Here is a 13,773-nt window from a genome sequence, read left to right as displayed (position 1 = left end):
CCTCTCCTCTCCTCTCCTCTCCTCTCCTCTCCTCTATTCACTCTCTGTCTCTGTCTCTCTCTGGCATTTTCTCTCTTGACACTCTCTGTGCTTAATATTTGGTTTGGGCCTCTGTATATGTTTTCATATCCTGCAAAAAGGAAGCTTCAAAAATGTCATTGGTAACAACAACACTTACAGAACTAACTAAAAACAGAGAAGTTGAATAGGTGCCTAAAATTGAACGTTCTTTTCTACATATTATTCTCATTTGGTAGGGGATATTTTTTGTAGGATACAAAAAAAAAGAAATATAAGCCCCAAATCAATATCAAAATCTTTGATCAATAATTATGACTGACATGCAAAACATCTAGGGCAAATATAGCACAAATCTTGTGGAAGTAAGTACCTATCATTAGATTTGCCATAATGTAAACTAACTCCATGAGTCAGAACCCTTAACTGACAGTATTGGGTGAATAAGAGAAATAGATAGGCCACAGACATAGGTATTTAGATATTTTATACTTGTTGATCTCTGCCTTACTTAGCAACCATCAGTTTATGAGATCTACATAGTGCTTTTCTGCAAAATTCAAACAATGCAAAACCAAAGAAAAACAGCAAGTCACGTGAAGAAAAGAACAAAGCAACAACAAGCCAGCAAAACAAAAGTTGATTGAATGAGAGACAAATCATTATATGGGTTATGTTGGGAAATATTTGAAACATCAGGACTATAATAGAATGATGGACATTGTAGAAGTGAATAAAATAATTCTTATTCTTAACATGTGTTTTTCTTTTAATAATGATTGAATAATTGTATTATATCTATATTACTGGGCGCATATATTTATTCAAACTGTAATGAATTTTCAGCCATTAACATTAACCAATCCTGTACAATGAAAATGGCAATCGTGGTATGCATTTAAACTTTTTGTTACAAATTACTGCTTCTCAAAAGAAAGAAAGTTGGAGACCATTGGAATTATATTAAACACAGGTGTGTACTCTGTCAGAATGTTCACTTGTGACATGGAGGATATAAGATAGTTTTCTTCTTTGATTGTTAAAGCTACATGTTGGCTTCTCACAGGGGAACAGCATAAACATAGTCATATCTCCTAAAATTTCAGTCAAGTATGCAAAATATAAACTTGAAACTTGAGGATAACTGTACAGGAAGGCACCAGATTTGGGATGGAAAAAACTTTCAGTAGTTGTTAGCATTTGATAAACTGGTTGTTGAGGGAAAATAATATTTTCAGGGAAGATTAACATCAGAGGGTACTGGTACTCCTGTAGATCTCTCTGCATCTCAGCACATATCAAAACTGATAAATCGACTGAGTTTGTATTAAAAAGAGATCAAATTAAATGCCCATGGATTATTAATTATAGATATTGTGAGTAACCTGAATGTATTATATGTTTTGGTTTTAATTTTAACACACTATATGAAATATGAATATTATGTTAAGTATTTACAAAATGACATTTTAATAACAATTCTGTGAATTCTCATATAGACACTGTACTCATATAGAAAATGTGTCAGTCTGTATAAACACACACACATGCATATACACACAAAGAAATCATTGTAATATTTCTAGATTTTGGATTTTATTATCCAAATTAAACTCCTCTTAATAATTATTTACCCTTATTTTAACTTAAGACAAGGTGTATTGTGTGGTAAATAGTATTAGAAAATTGGACACAAGAATGTCTTTAGAAATTTCAAGTGTAAGTTTTAATGTGCATAAATATATGAACAAGTGTGATACATTTCCAAGTAAGCATAGATTCTCAGGATACTGGCACAGCAAGATTTAAAAATAGTCAACAATGGTGTGCATTTGACAGCCCTTGATTACAAGCAGCAATCCCTAGGGAAAAAAATGCAAGCTTTATTATAGGTACAATTAGGCAGATACATGCTGAAAGGCACAGGCACTACTGGACAGTTTTTCTCCGTTTATAATTAAAGCCAGAAACCTAACAGTAACTACATAATATTTTGGTCTTTCTCCTTCTACTTCATCTTCGTTTTTATTCCTGATGCAACAAGCAGGGAGTGGTACACAAAACGTTCTTATTAAAATCTTGACAAAGTTTATCATCTCTATTGTCCTAGGAACTTGTCTTAGTTAGGGTTTTATTGCTGTGAACAGACACCATGACCAAAGCATTTAATTGGGGCTGTCTTACAGGTTCAGTGGTTCAGTCTATTATCATCAAGGTGGGAGTATGGCAGCATCCAGGCAGGCATGGCACAGGCAGAGCTGAGAGTTCTATGTCTTCATCCAAAGGCTGCTAGTGGAAGACTGACTTCCAGGCACCTAGCGTGAGAATATTTAGCCCACGCCCACAGTGACACACCTACTCCAACCACCTACTCCAACCAGGTCACACCTAGTCCAACAAGTCCTCACCTCCAAATGGTGCCACTCCCTGGTCCAAGAATATACAAACCATCACAGAACTCTATAGTTAACTATAGGGTTTTGGCTCAGTAATTTGTCTTACTGTTCTATCCATCATTTTTATTCTTCTTCTATGAATCAAATATGATGCTAAACTTTGAGGATTTATCAGATTTGGGGACTCATTCAAAAGAAATGAATGTGCATCTGAATATCCAAGCAGGGAATATTTGTTGAAAATGGTTAAAGACAGAGTTTGTAGTAGGATTTTTGGAAGGTTTATTGTGTGTTGCACAAGTGATAGCAAATAAGTTGACTGGAAATGATTACAATAGCCTTTGTCTGTTATTGTAGAAAGTGCACACCAATAAATGCCGATGATTGTTTAGGCCCTAGTGTTTTAAATTGTGAATGGACACAATAGTAATGTGCTACTTTCATAGTAGTTTTCTTCTCAGATTCCTTGCAGGAATTATTCTAAATGAATAAAATCTGTTATCAAATTTATTGGTTGTATTCCAGGACTGAATGAAAGGGAACGTTCTGTTTCTCAGAATTCTGATAGTGTGGATGAAGGATATGCATATATAAATATAAGAATAGTCATAAGTATGCATTGGGAGAGAGCTATATCCTCTTTAGGTACCATGAAGGTATACTGAAGCTCAAATCCTAGTCACTTTGAAATCTTGAATGTTTCATAGTTAGAAGTGCCTGTCAATGTGTATCTGCTATCAAGTTCAATCAAGATATAAGAGTTTTACACGGAAATAGATTTATTAGATTAAATGTCCATTCTGTTGGATGAAACAATATTAATTTTTACAGGTCACTTATACAAATACTTGTGAAGAAAGAAGTCATAGTCTCCAGTGAACTATCACCTGGTATTGATTGATTAAATGTAGTACCAGATAAAATCCCTAAACTCATGTTTGTTCTCATGAGCTATTACAATATTTCACACCTATCAATACTTTGTCATTTGCTTCACCTATTTTTTTTTTACTTATTTCATTGAATCATTATTTTACACTACAGATTTTATTTCTGCCTGCTCCTCCCCATCCTGCACATCCTCCCCACCCATCTTCCACACAAGAATGTTCCAAACTCCACACCCTCTCTCCTACCAGGTCACACCACCACCTGGGGCCTCCAATCTGTTGAGGGTTAGGTGCATTTTCTCCTACTGAACACAGACCCAACAGTACTCTGATCTATATGTGCTGAGGGTCACATATCAGCTAGTATATGCTGCCTGGTTGGTAGTCCAGTTTCTGAGAGATATTAGGAGTCCAGGTTGATTGAGAATGCTTATCCTAATACAGGGTCATCCTTCACCTCAGCTTCTTCTAGCTTTTCCCTAATTCAAACACAGGAGCCAGCAGCTTCTGTCTATTGGTTGGGTGCAAATATTTGCATCTGACTCTTTCAGCTGCTTGTTGGGTATTTTGGAGTGCAGTCATGATAGGCCACTTTTGTGAACACTCCATAGCTTCAGTAATAGTATCAGGCCTTAGAACCTCCCCTTAAGCTGAGTCCTTTATGAGCCTGTCCCTTGGCCTCAATTTCCTAACACTCCTCTCCATTTTTCCCTGTAGTTCTTTCAGAGAGGAATAATCATGGATCAGATTTTTTGACTGTGGGATTGGAACACTATCCCTCATTTGCAGCCCTGCCTTTCTGCTGGAGGTAGGCTCTAAAATTTCTCTCTCCCTAATTTAGGGCATTTTCTTTAAGGTCCCTCCATTTGAGTCTTGATATACTCTCACCTCCCAGGTCCCTAGTATATTCTGGAGGGTAATCCCACCTCATACCTTCTGAAGCTGACTGTTTTCATATTTTATGTTGGCCCTCAGGGATTCAGTCCTTTTCCCCCCTCCCAATAACTGATCATGTTCCCCTCTTCCCCTCCCTGTCAGCTTTCCCAATAAGGACCCTTCCTCCCTTTCCCCCTTCTGTGATTGCTTTCTTCTCCCTCCCAAGTGGGATTGATGCATCCTCACTTGGCTATATAGCTTGTTAAACCTTTTTACTTCTGTGAACTCTATCCTGGGAATGTTGCACATTTGTTTGTGCTAATACCACCTTTCTTTGAACTGAAAAATCCAACAGATTTTCAATAATGATTTTCCAGAGATAATGTCAAAAATGTGCTTCAGCATTCAGTAAAACACAGTAGTGTGAAAATCATGTGCCATTTATTTAACATTATCTAATACTCAGAGAATGTTGAGAAAAAGGGGAGCTGAAAAAGGAAGAAATAGAGCTAAAGATCGAGGTTCTGTTTATTACTCTATTCCAAAACAAACAGCAGACTTCTATATCAATCATCTGTGCCAATAACATAATAGAAAATAGAAACCATAGCTGGGTTTGAAGTATATTTTCATGGCCTCATTAAATGACAAGAAAGGCAGGAGATCCTTACTCTAGAATCCACATGTTCAAATAATTTACTGTAGGGAAATCTACACTTTTTTTTTTTTTATATTTTTATTACATATTTTCCTCAATTACATTTCCAATACTATCCCAAAAGACCCCCATAGCGCCCCCCACTCACAACATATCAAAACGTATGGGACACAATGAAAGAATTCCTAAGATGAGAATTCATAGCTCTGAGTGCCTCCAAAAAGAAACTAGAGGGAGCATATACTAGCAGCCTGACAGAGCACCTAAAAGCTCTAGAACAAAAGGAAGCAAATTAACCCCAAGTATTAATAGCCAGAAGCTGGAAAAAACCAGATGCCCCTCAACAGAGGAATGGATACAGAAATTATGGTACATTTACACTATGGAGTACTACTCAGCTATTAAAAAGAATGAATTTATGATATTCCTAGCCAAATGGATAGACCTGGAGGGCATCATCTTGAGTGAGGTAACACAATCACAAAGGAACTCACACAATATGTATTCACTGATAAGTGGATATTAGCCCAAAACTTAGGATACCCAAGATATAAGANACAATTTGCTAAACGCATGAAACTCAAGAAGAATGAAGACCAAAGTNTGGACACTATGCCCCTTCTTAGAATTGGGAACAAAACACCCATGGAAGGAGTTACAGAGACAAAGTTTGGAGCTGTGATGAAAGGATGGACCATCTAGAGACTGCCATATCCAGGGATCCACCCCATAATCAGTTTCCAAACGCTGACACCATTGCATACACTAGCAAGATTTTGCTGAAAGGGCCCAGATATAGCTGTCTCTTGTGAGACTATGCCGGGGCCTAGCAAACACAGAAGTGGATGCTCACAGTCAGCTATTGGATGNATCACAGGGCTCCCAATGGAGAAGCTAGAGAAAGTACCCAAGGAGTTAAAGGGATCTGCAACCCTATAGGGGGAACAACATGATTAATTAACCGGAGCTCTTGTCTCTAGCTGCATATGTATCGAAAGATGGCCTAGTCGGCCATCACTGGAAAGAGAGGCCCATTGGACTTGCAAACTTTATATGCCCCAATATAGGGGAATGCCAGGGCCAAAAGAATGGGAATGGGTGGGTAGGGAAGTGGGGGGCGCTATGGGGGACTTTTGGGATAGTATTGGAAATGTAATTGAGGAAAATATGTAATAAAAATATTTAAAATTAAAAAAAAAAACGAAAAGCAAATCCAAGCAAACATCAAAATGATCATCCATCATGATCAAATAGGCTTCATCCCAGGGATGCAGGGATGGTTTAACATATGGAAACCCATCAACATAATCCACTATATAAACAAACTCAAAAAAAAAAAAAAAAAAACACATGATCATCTCATTAGATGCTGAGAAAACATTTAACAAAATCCAACACCCATCCATGATAAAACTATTGGAAAGATCTGGAATTCAAGGCTCATAACTAAACATAATATAAGCAACCTACAGCAAACCAGTAGCCAACATCAAAGTAAATGTAGAGAAGCTGGAAGCAATCCCACTAAAATCAGGGACTAGACAATGCTGCCCACTTTCTCCCTACCTATTCAGTATAGTACTTGAAGTCCTAGCCAGAGCAATTAGACAACAAAAGGAGATGAAGGGGATACAAATTGGAAAGGAAGAAAGCTAAATATCACTATTTGCAGATGTTATGATAGTATATAAGTGACCATAAAGTTTCCACCAGAGAACTCCTAAACCTGATAAAAAAGCTTCAGTGAAGTAGCTGAATATGAAATTAACTCAAACAAATAAGTGGCCTTTCACTACTCAAATGATAAACAGTGTTAGAAAAAAATTATGGAAACAACACCCTTCACAATAGTCACAAGAAATATTAAATACCTCGGTGTGACTCTAAGCAAGCAAGTGAAAGATCTGTATGATAAGAATTTCAAGTCTCTGAAGAAAGAAATTGAAGAAGATCTCAGAAGATGGAAAGATCTCCCATGTTCCTGGATTGGCAGGATTAACAAAGTCAAAATGGCTATCTTGTCAAAAGCAATCTACAGATCCAATGTAACCCCCATCAAAATTCCAACTCAATTCTTAACTGAGTTAGAAAGGGCAATTTGCTAATTCATCTGGAAAAACAAAACAAACAAACAAAACAAAACAAAAAAACTAGGATTGCTAAAACTATTCTCAACAATAAAAGAACCTTTGGTAGAATCACCATCCCTGACTTCAAGATATACTACAGAACAATTGCGATAAAAACTGCATGGTATTGGTACATTGACAGGCACTTTGATCACTGGAATAAAATTGAAGACCCAGAAATAAACCCACACACCTATGTTCACTTTATCTTTGACAAAAAAGCTAAAACCATTCAGTGGAAAAAAAGACAGCATTTCAACAATTGGTGCTGACTCAACTGGCATTTATCATGTAGAAGAATGCAAATTGATCCATTCTTCTCTCCTTGTACAAAGCTTAAGACTAAGTGGATTAAGGTACTCCACATAAAGCCAGAGACGCTGAAATTTATAGAGGAGATAGTGGGATAAACCCTTGAAGATATGGGCACAGGGGAAAAATTCCTGAACAGGAGAGCAATGGCTTGTGTTTTAATATTGAGAATTGACAAATGGGACCTCATAAAATTGCAAAGCTTCTGTAAGGCAAACGACACCGTCAATAAAACAAAAAGGCCACGAAAGCCTGGGAAAGGATCATTACTAATCCAAATTTGATAAGGCACTAATATCCAATATATACAAAGAAGTCAAGAAGCTGGACTCCAGAAATTCATTAAAAATGGGGTACAGAGCTAAACAAAGAATTTTCAACTGAGGAATACAAAATGGCCTAGAAGCACCTGAAAAAAATGTTCAACATCCTTAATCATCAGGGAAAGGCAAATCAAAACAACCCTGTGATTTCACCTCGCACCAGTCAAAATGGCTAAGATCAAAAATTCAGGTGACAGCAGAAGCTGGGAGGATGTGGAGAAAGAGGAACACTCTTCAGTTGCTTGTGGTATTGCAAGCTGGTAAACCACTCTGGAAATCAGTCTGGCAGTTTTTCAGAAAATTGGACATAGTACTACCAGAGGATGCAACAATACCCATCGTGGACACAACCCCAGAAGATGTTCCAACTTGTAATAAAGTCACATGCTCCACTATGTTCATAGCAGCCTTATTTATAATATACAGAAGCTGGAAAGAACCCAGATGTCCCTCAAAAGAGGAATAGATACAGAAAATGTGGTACATTTATACAATGGAGTACTACTCAGCTATTAAAAAGAATAAATTTATGAAATTCTTTGGCAAATGAATGGATCTGAAGGATATAATCCTGAGTGAGGTAACTCAATCACAAAAGAACTCACATGATATGCACTCACTGAAAATTGTATATTAGCCCAGAAACTTAAAATAACCAAGTTACAACATGTAAAACCCATTACAATCAAGAAGAAGGAAGACCAAAGTGTGGATACTTCGTTCCTCCTAGAATGGGGAACAAAATATGCATGGAGGGAGTTTCAGAGACAAAGTATGGAGCTGATCCGGAAGGAAGGACCATCCAGAGACTGCCCCACCTGGGGACCAATCCCATCAACAGCCACCAAACCCAGACATTATTGCATATGCCAGCAAGAATTTACTGCTAGGGCCCTAATATAGCTGTCTCTTATGAGGCTATGCCAATGCCTGGCAAATACAAAAGAGGATGCTCAGAGTTATCTATTGGATGGAACACAAGGCCCCCAATGGAGGGGCTAAAGAAAGTACCCAACAAGCAGAAGGGTTCTGCAACATTATAGGAGGAACAACAATATGAACTAACCAGTTCCCCCAGTGCTCATGTCTTTAGCTGCATATGTAGCAGAAGATGGCCTAGTTGGCCATTTTTGGAGGAGAGGCCCTATATCTTGTGAAGATTATACGCTAGAATACAGGGAAATGCCAGGGATAGGAAGTGGGAGTGGGTTTGGGGAGCAGGGCAGGGAGAGCGTATAGGGATAGCATTTGAAAAGTAAATGAAGAAAATATCTAATAAAACATTTTTCAAAAGAATATGCATAAATAAAGAATTTGAATTGAGTGGCAATATATTATTTGTTATAGATACTATGGATAACCTTAATGTATTGTATACAATGGTTATATTTTTAAAGACATTCTATGAAATTTGAATATTAAGTAAAATGTTTAGAAAATAATTACATCTCAATAACAATTCTACAAATAATTAAATAGAAACCATACCAATATACACAATCTGCCTCTCTGCATAAAAAGACAAATATGTGTACACACAAAGAAATGATTATAGTATATCTGTTTTGCATATTGCTTTTCTAAAATAAACTCCTCTTCATATTTGTTTACCATCATAATTTAGCATGCAATGTGTTATGTCTTTGATAATTGCTTGATTAAACTGGACAAAACTATGCCCTTAGGTAATTAAAGTGTATTGTTTTTAAGTTGTAATCTGCATAAATATATCAACTAGTGTTATAAATTTCCAAATAACCATTGCTCCTCATGATATTGGCACAGGAAGATTACAAAGGTTTACCTCGTGTGTGCACGTGACAGGCCTTGATTACAAGCAGCAGTCCCGAGACACAAATGGAGGCTTTATTATAGACACACTTAGCCAGATTCAGTCACAAAGGCACAGGCATTACTGGACAATTTTCTATGCTTTTGATTAGAGCCAGAAAACAAAGAATGGCTACGTAAAATTTGGTCTTTCTCCTCATAGTTCTCTGTCATTTTTATTCCTGGTGCAACAGACATGGAGGGGGGAGAAAAGATGGAGGAGCTTTGTTGGAAAAATCTCCATGGTAACAACAGGCTTTTGCCTTTTTTATCATATTTGAGATGTCTCTCCTGATTGGTCCGAAACCTTTTCTCTATTTGCTACGTATACTCAGCCAGTCAGCTACAACCACAGCTAAAGAAATCTACTCACATAAAATTTTTTCGAGTAATATTCCTGGTTGTTGTCTAGCTCTCAGTAAGGACCAGGTGCTTCCTGCAGATTGACAACAAGCTGCTTCTTGGAGAAGAAGGAGTGCTCTGGAAATTTGCAGATGAAAGGGAAAAGAAAACGTCATCATGGTCAGGTAACTTGCTATGATTCTTCACATGCTCTGAATGAAACTGCTCCTCTTTTCTATGCAATGTATTTGTTGTTGTTTATGGTCATTGTCTCATTTTTATGATCTATAGTTCAGGACTCAGCCTTGGAGTTCTGCTTCATCTGCAAGGATGATGTATTAGTTCAGCCTTCAGTATTTGACAGAGGCAGGAAACCTGTTGCTCTATAACTTGCTTTGGGGGATCATATCTGTAAAGGATTTTTATATCAGGATATCTATTCTCACGTGACACCATGAGACATTCTGGAACATTCTCTGACATCATCTTACCTATTTTGCCAATGCCCTCTGAGAGTGTTATAACCCTAACACTGCAATTCTCCTTTGTGATCATTTTGCTAACATCAAAGGTCTCAGATATTTCACATTACATTTCAATCCAAATTCTAACATCAGGTTTATATTGTTATTGTTGGGGATAAACATAGTTTTATGTTCATACTTACACATATGTACACATCACTCTTTAAGAACATTAAAGCCACAGATTTTGTACATACTGCAATGAAAAAGCTTAACATAAAAGAATTTCTATTCTTTTTTCTTATTATTTTTCTTTTGTTTTTGACTTTTGAATCTCAACATACTAAAGTTCCCACTCACCACTCTGTTTCCATGAGTCATAGTTTGTATATTACTTTAGTAGTATTGCTTTGCCTTAATCACTATTTAGCATTACTGAATAATTTAATTACTTATGTTTCTTAGATATCATCCTGTGGCACTTGTGTGTTCTGTGAAAATTTTATAAAATTTAAGTCTCTTTTCTTGTTCAGAGTGGAATAGCCTAGGTTGCATTTATTTTCATCTACATTTTGATATGTGGAAGAATCATTTGATGCTAATAGGTTGATTCTGTCATGTTCTATCATACTTGGACTACATTTAATGTTGGCTAATCAGTAGGTTTTAACTAATTAACATTTGCTTAGAACAGAAAATTTTCTTAGCAAAGTCTTTACCAAGTTTATTATCTCTGTTGTCCTGGTAATTCCGTAGTTAATTATAGGGTTGTGGATTACTGGCCTTATTTTTCTAACCAACTTCAGTATTTTTTTTTTCATTTCTCTGTAGGTATCATAATGACAAACTTTGAGGATTTATCAGATTTGGGGGCTCATCAAGAGAAATGAATGTGCATCTGAATAACCAAGTGGGGAATATTAGCTGAAAATGGTTAAAGACAAAATTTTTGGGAGGTCTATTTGGTGTTGAACAAGTGATGCCTAAAAAGTTGACAATAGTCTTTGCCTGTTAGTGTAGAAAGTGCACACCTATAAAAAGCAGATAATTGCTTAGGCCCTCATGTTTTAAATTGTGAATGGACTTGATAATAATGTGTTGCCTCCATAGTAGTTTTCTTCTCCCATTCCTTAGAGGAAGGATTATAAATGAATAAATTCTATTATCAAATTGATTGATTACATTCCTGGACTGAATGGAAGAAAGGTTCTGTTTCTCAGGATTCTCATAGTTGTGGATGAGGGGCTTGGTTATGTAAATATAGGACTAGTATAAAATATACATTGGGATAATGCTCATATATCCTCTATAGGTACCACTAAGACATCACTAAATTCAAATTATAGTCATTTAGGAGTCTTCCATGTTTCATAGTTCGACTTTCCCATCTATATGCATTTGCTATTAAGTGCAGTCAAGTTATTTGGGTTTTACATAGCAATAAATTCCTTACTGGATCAAATTTCATTCTGGTTGAGTAAAGTATTGATGTTTATTGATATGGGCCATTTATGCAATTACTTGTGAATAATGAAGTCATAGTCTCCAGTGAAGAATCATCTGATATTGATTTTTTAAATGTAATATAAGATAAAATTGGTGTTCATTCTCATATTACTATATTCCACATCTATTATTTCAGGTGTCCTTTTCTTAACTTTCATTATTTAAATCACCATTGTTTATTTATTTTCATTTTTATTATACTTTTTTTTTTTTACACTCCAGATTTCACCCCCTCCTGGTCCTGCATCTCACTCTACCACATCCCATACCACCTCCCCACCTGCCTTCTATATGAGAATATCACCACATCCCCCATCCCACCAGATCTCCCCACTCCCTGGGACCTCAAGTTTCCTAAGGGTTTGGTGTGCCTTCTGTGACTAAACCCAGACCCGAGAGTGCTCTGCTCTATATGTGTTGGTGGGCTTATATTAGCTGATATATGCTGTGTGTTTGGTGACCCAGTATCTGAGAGACCTTGGGTTCCTTGATAATAGAGACTGCTGGCCCTCTTACAGGTTCACCACTTCCTCAGCTTCTTCCAGCTTTTCCCTAATTGAACCACAGGGGTCAGCAGCCCATTGGTTGGATGTAAATTCTGCATCTGATTCTTTCAGCTGCTTTTTTGGGTGTTTAGTAGTGCAGTCATGACAGACCCCTTTTTGTGAGGACTCTATAATCTTAGTAATACTGTCAGGCCTTTGGATCTCCCCTTGGGCTGGATCCCTCATTTTGCCTGTCATTGGACCATCTTTTCCTCAGTCTCTTCTCCATTTTATCCCTGTGGTTCTTTCAGAGAAAAAAAAATGGATCAGAGTTTTTGACTGTGACATGTCAACCTTATCCCTCAATTGATGCCCTGCCTTTCTGGTGGATGTGGGCTCTACAACTTCTCTCTCCCTACTTTAGGGCATTTTATCTATGTTCCTTCCCTTTGCGTCCTGAAATTCTCTCTACCACCACATATGTCACAGTATTTACTATTTCCATCCTTTATCTTTGCCCTTATAGCTTCAATCCTTTTTCCTCCAACACAATATCTGATCATCTTCCCCTCTTCCCCTTCTTTGTTACCTTTCCCATTAAGAACCACCACACCCTTCCCGCTCCTGTGTTTACATTCTTCTCCCTCCCAAGAGTGATTGATGCATCCTCAATTGGCCTTTCAGCTTGTTAAACTTTTTTCGTAGTTCTGTGGACTATATCATGAGAATTTGGCACATTTATTTGTGCTAATACCACCTTTCTTCGTATAAAAAGATTCAACAGATTTTCAATAATTATTTTCCAGAGACAATGATGTCAAAATGTTCTTCAGCATTCAGTAAACACAATAGTGTAAAAATCATGTGTCATTTATTTAACATTATCTAATGCTCAGAGAATGTTGAGAAAACGGGGAGCTAAAAAGGAAGAAATATAGCAAAAGACCAAAGTTCTGTTTATTACTCTATTCCAAATCAAACAGCAGCCATCTATATCAATTATCTGTGCCACCTGGTAAATAGAAACCATAGCTGGGTTTGAAGTTTGTTTTCATGGCCTCATTAAATGACAAGAAAGGCAGGGGATCCTTACTCTAGTATCCACATGTTCAAATATTATTGTAGGGAAATACACACTTAAAGTGTGCAGCCTTTTAAAATGTTAGAAAATATAGAACAAGTCTAGTATCAGAGCTTGGCTGTCTCATTTAATGTATGAGAAAGTCATCATCCTTGCTGGGTAATGATTTCCTGAGCACACAGCCCTGAAAATAACAAATTATAAATCCTCTGTCAGTTTCCTCATAAACTCATAAGTTACATAGTGTGAACCTTGGAAGATTTCACTTTTTTTCACTATTATGTGTTATTTTATTTATTTAACTTTCAAATATAATCCCCTGTCTTAGTCAGGGTTTCTATTCCTACACAAACATCATGACCAAAAAGCAAGTTGGGGAGGAAAGGGTTTATTCGGCTTACACTTCCATGCTGCTGTTCATCACCAAAGGAAGTCAGGACTGGAACTCAAGCAGGTCAGAAAG

At 36.9% G+C, this 13,773-nt stretch overlaps 1 long non-coding RNA gene across 1 annotated transcript in view; it reads left to right on the top strand.

Moving 5' to 3' along the window:
• LOC115030352 overlaps positions 1 to 13,773 on the top strand; it is a 90,800-nt gene that overhangs the window by 36,096 nt on the left and 40,931 nt on the right. The window contains exons 5-6 of the long non-coding RNA XR_003835929.1: positions 4,022 to 4,112; positions 9,845 to 9,959. This is a non-coding gene — a long non-coding RNA (uncharacterized LOC115030352). The remainder of the gene's footprint in view (positions 1 to 4,021; positions 4,113 to 9,844; positions 9,960 to 13,773) is intronic.

This window comes from Mus caroli, unplaced genomic scaffold (genome assembly GCF_900094665.2).
Source record: "Mus caroli unplaced genomic scaffold, CAROLI_EIJ_v1.1 scaffold_1822_U1_1, whole genome shotgun sequence".
NCBI lineage: Eukaryota > Metazoa > Chordata > Mammalia > Rodentia > Muridae > Mus > Mus caroli.
This window is presented reverse-complemented; position numbering and strand designations above follow the sequence as displayed.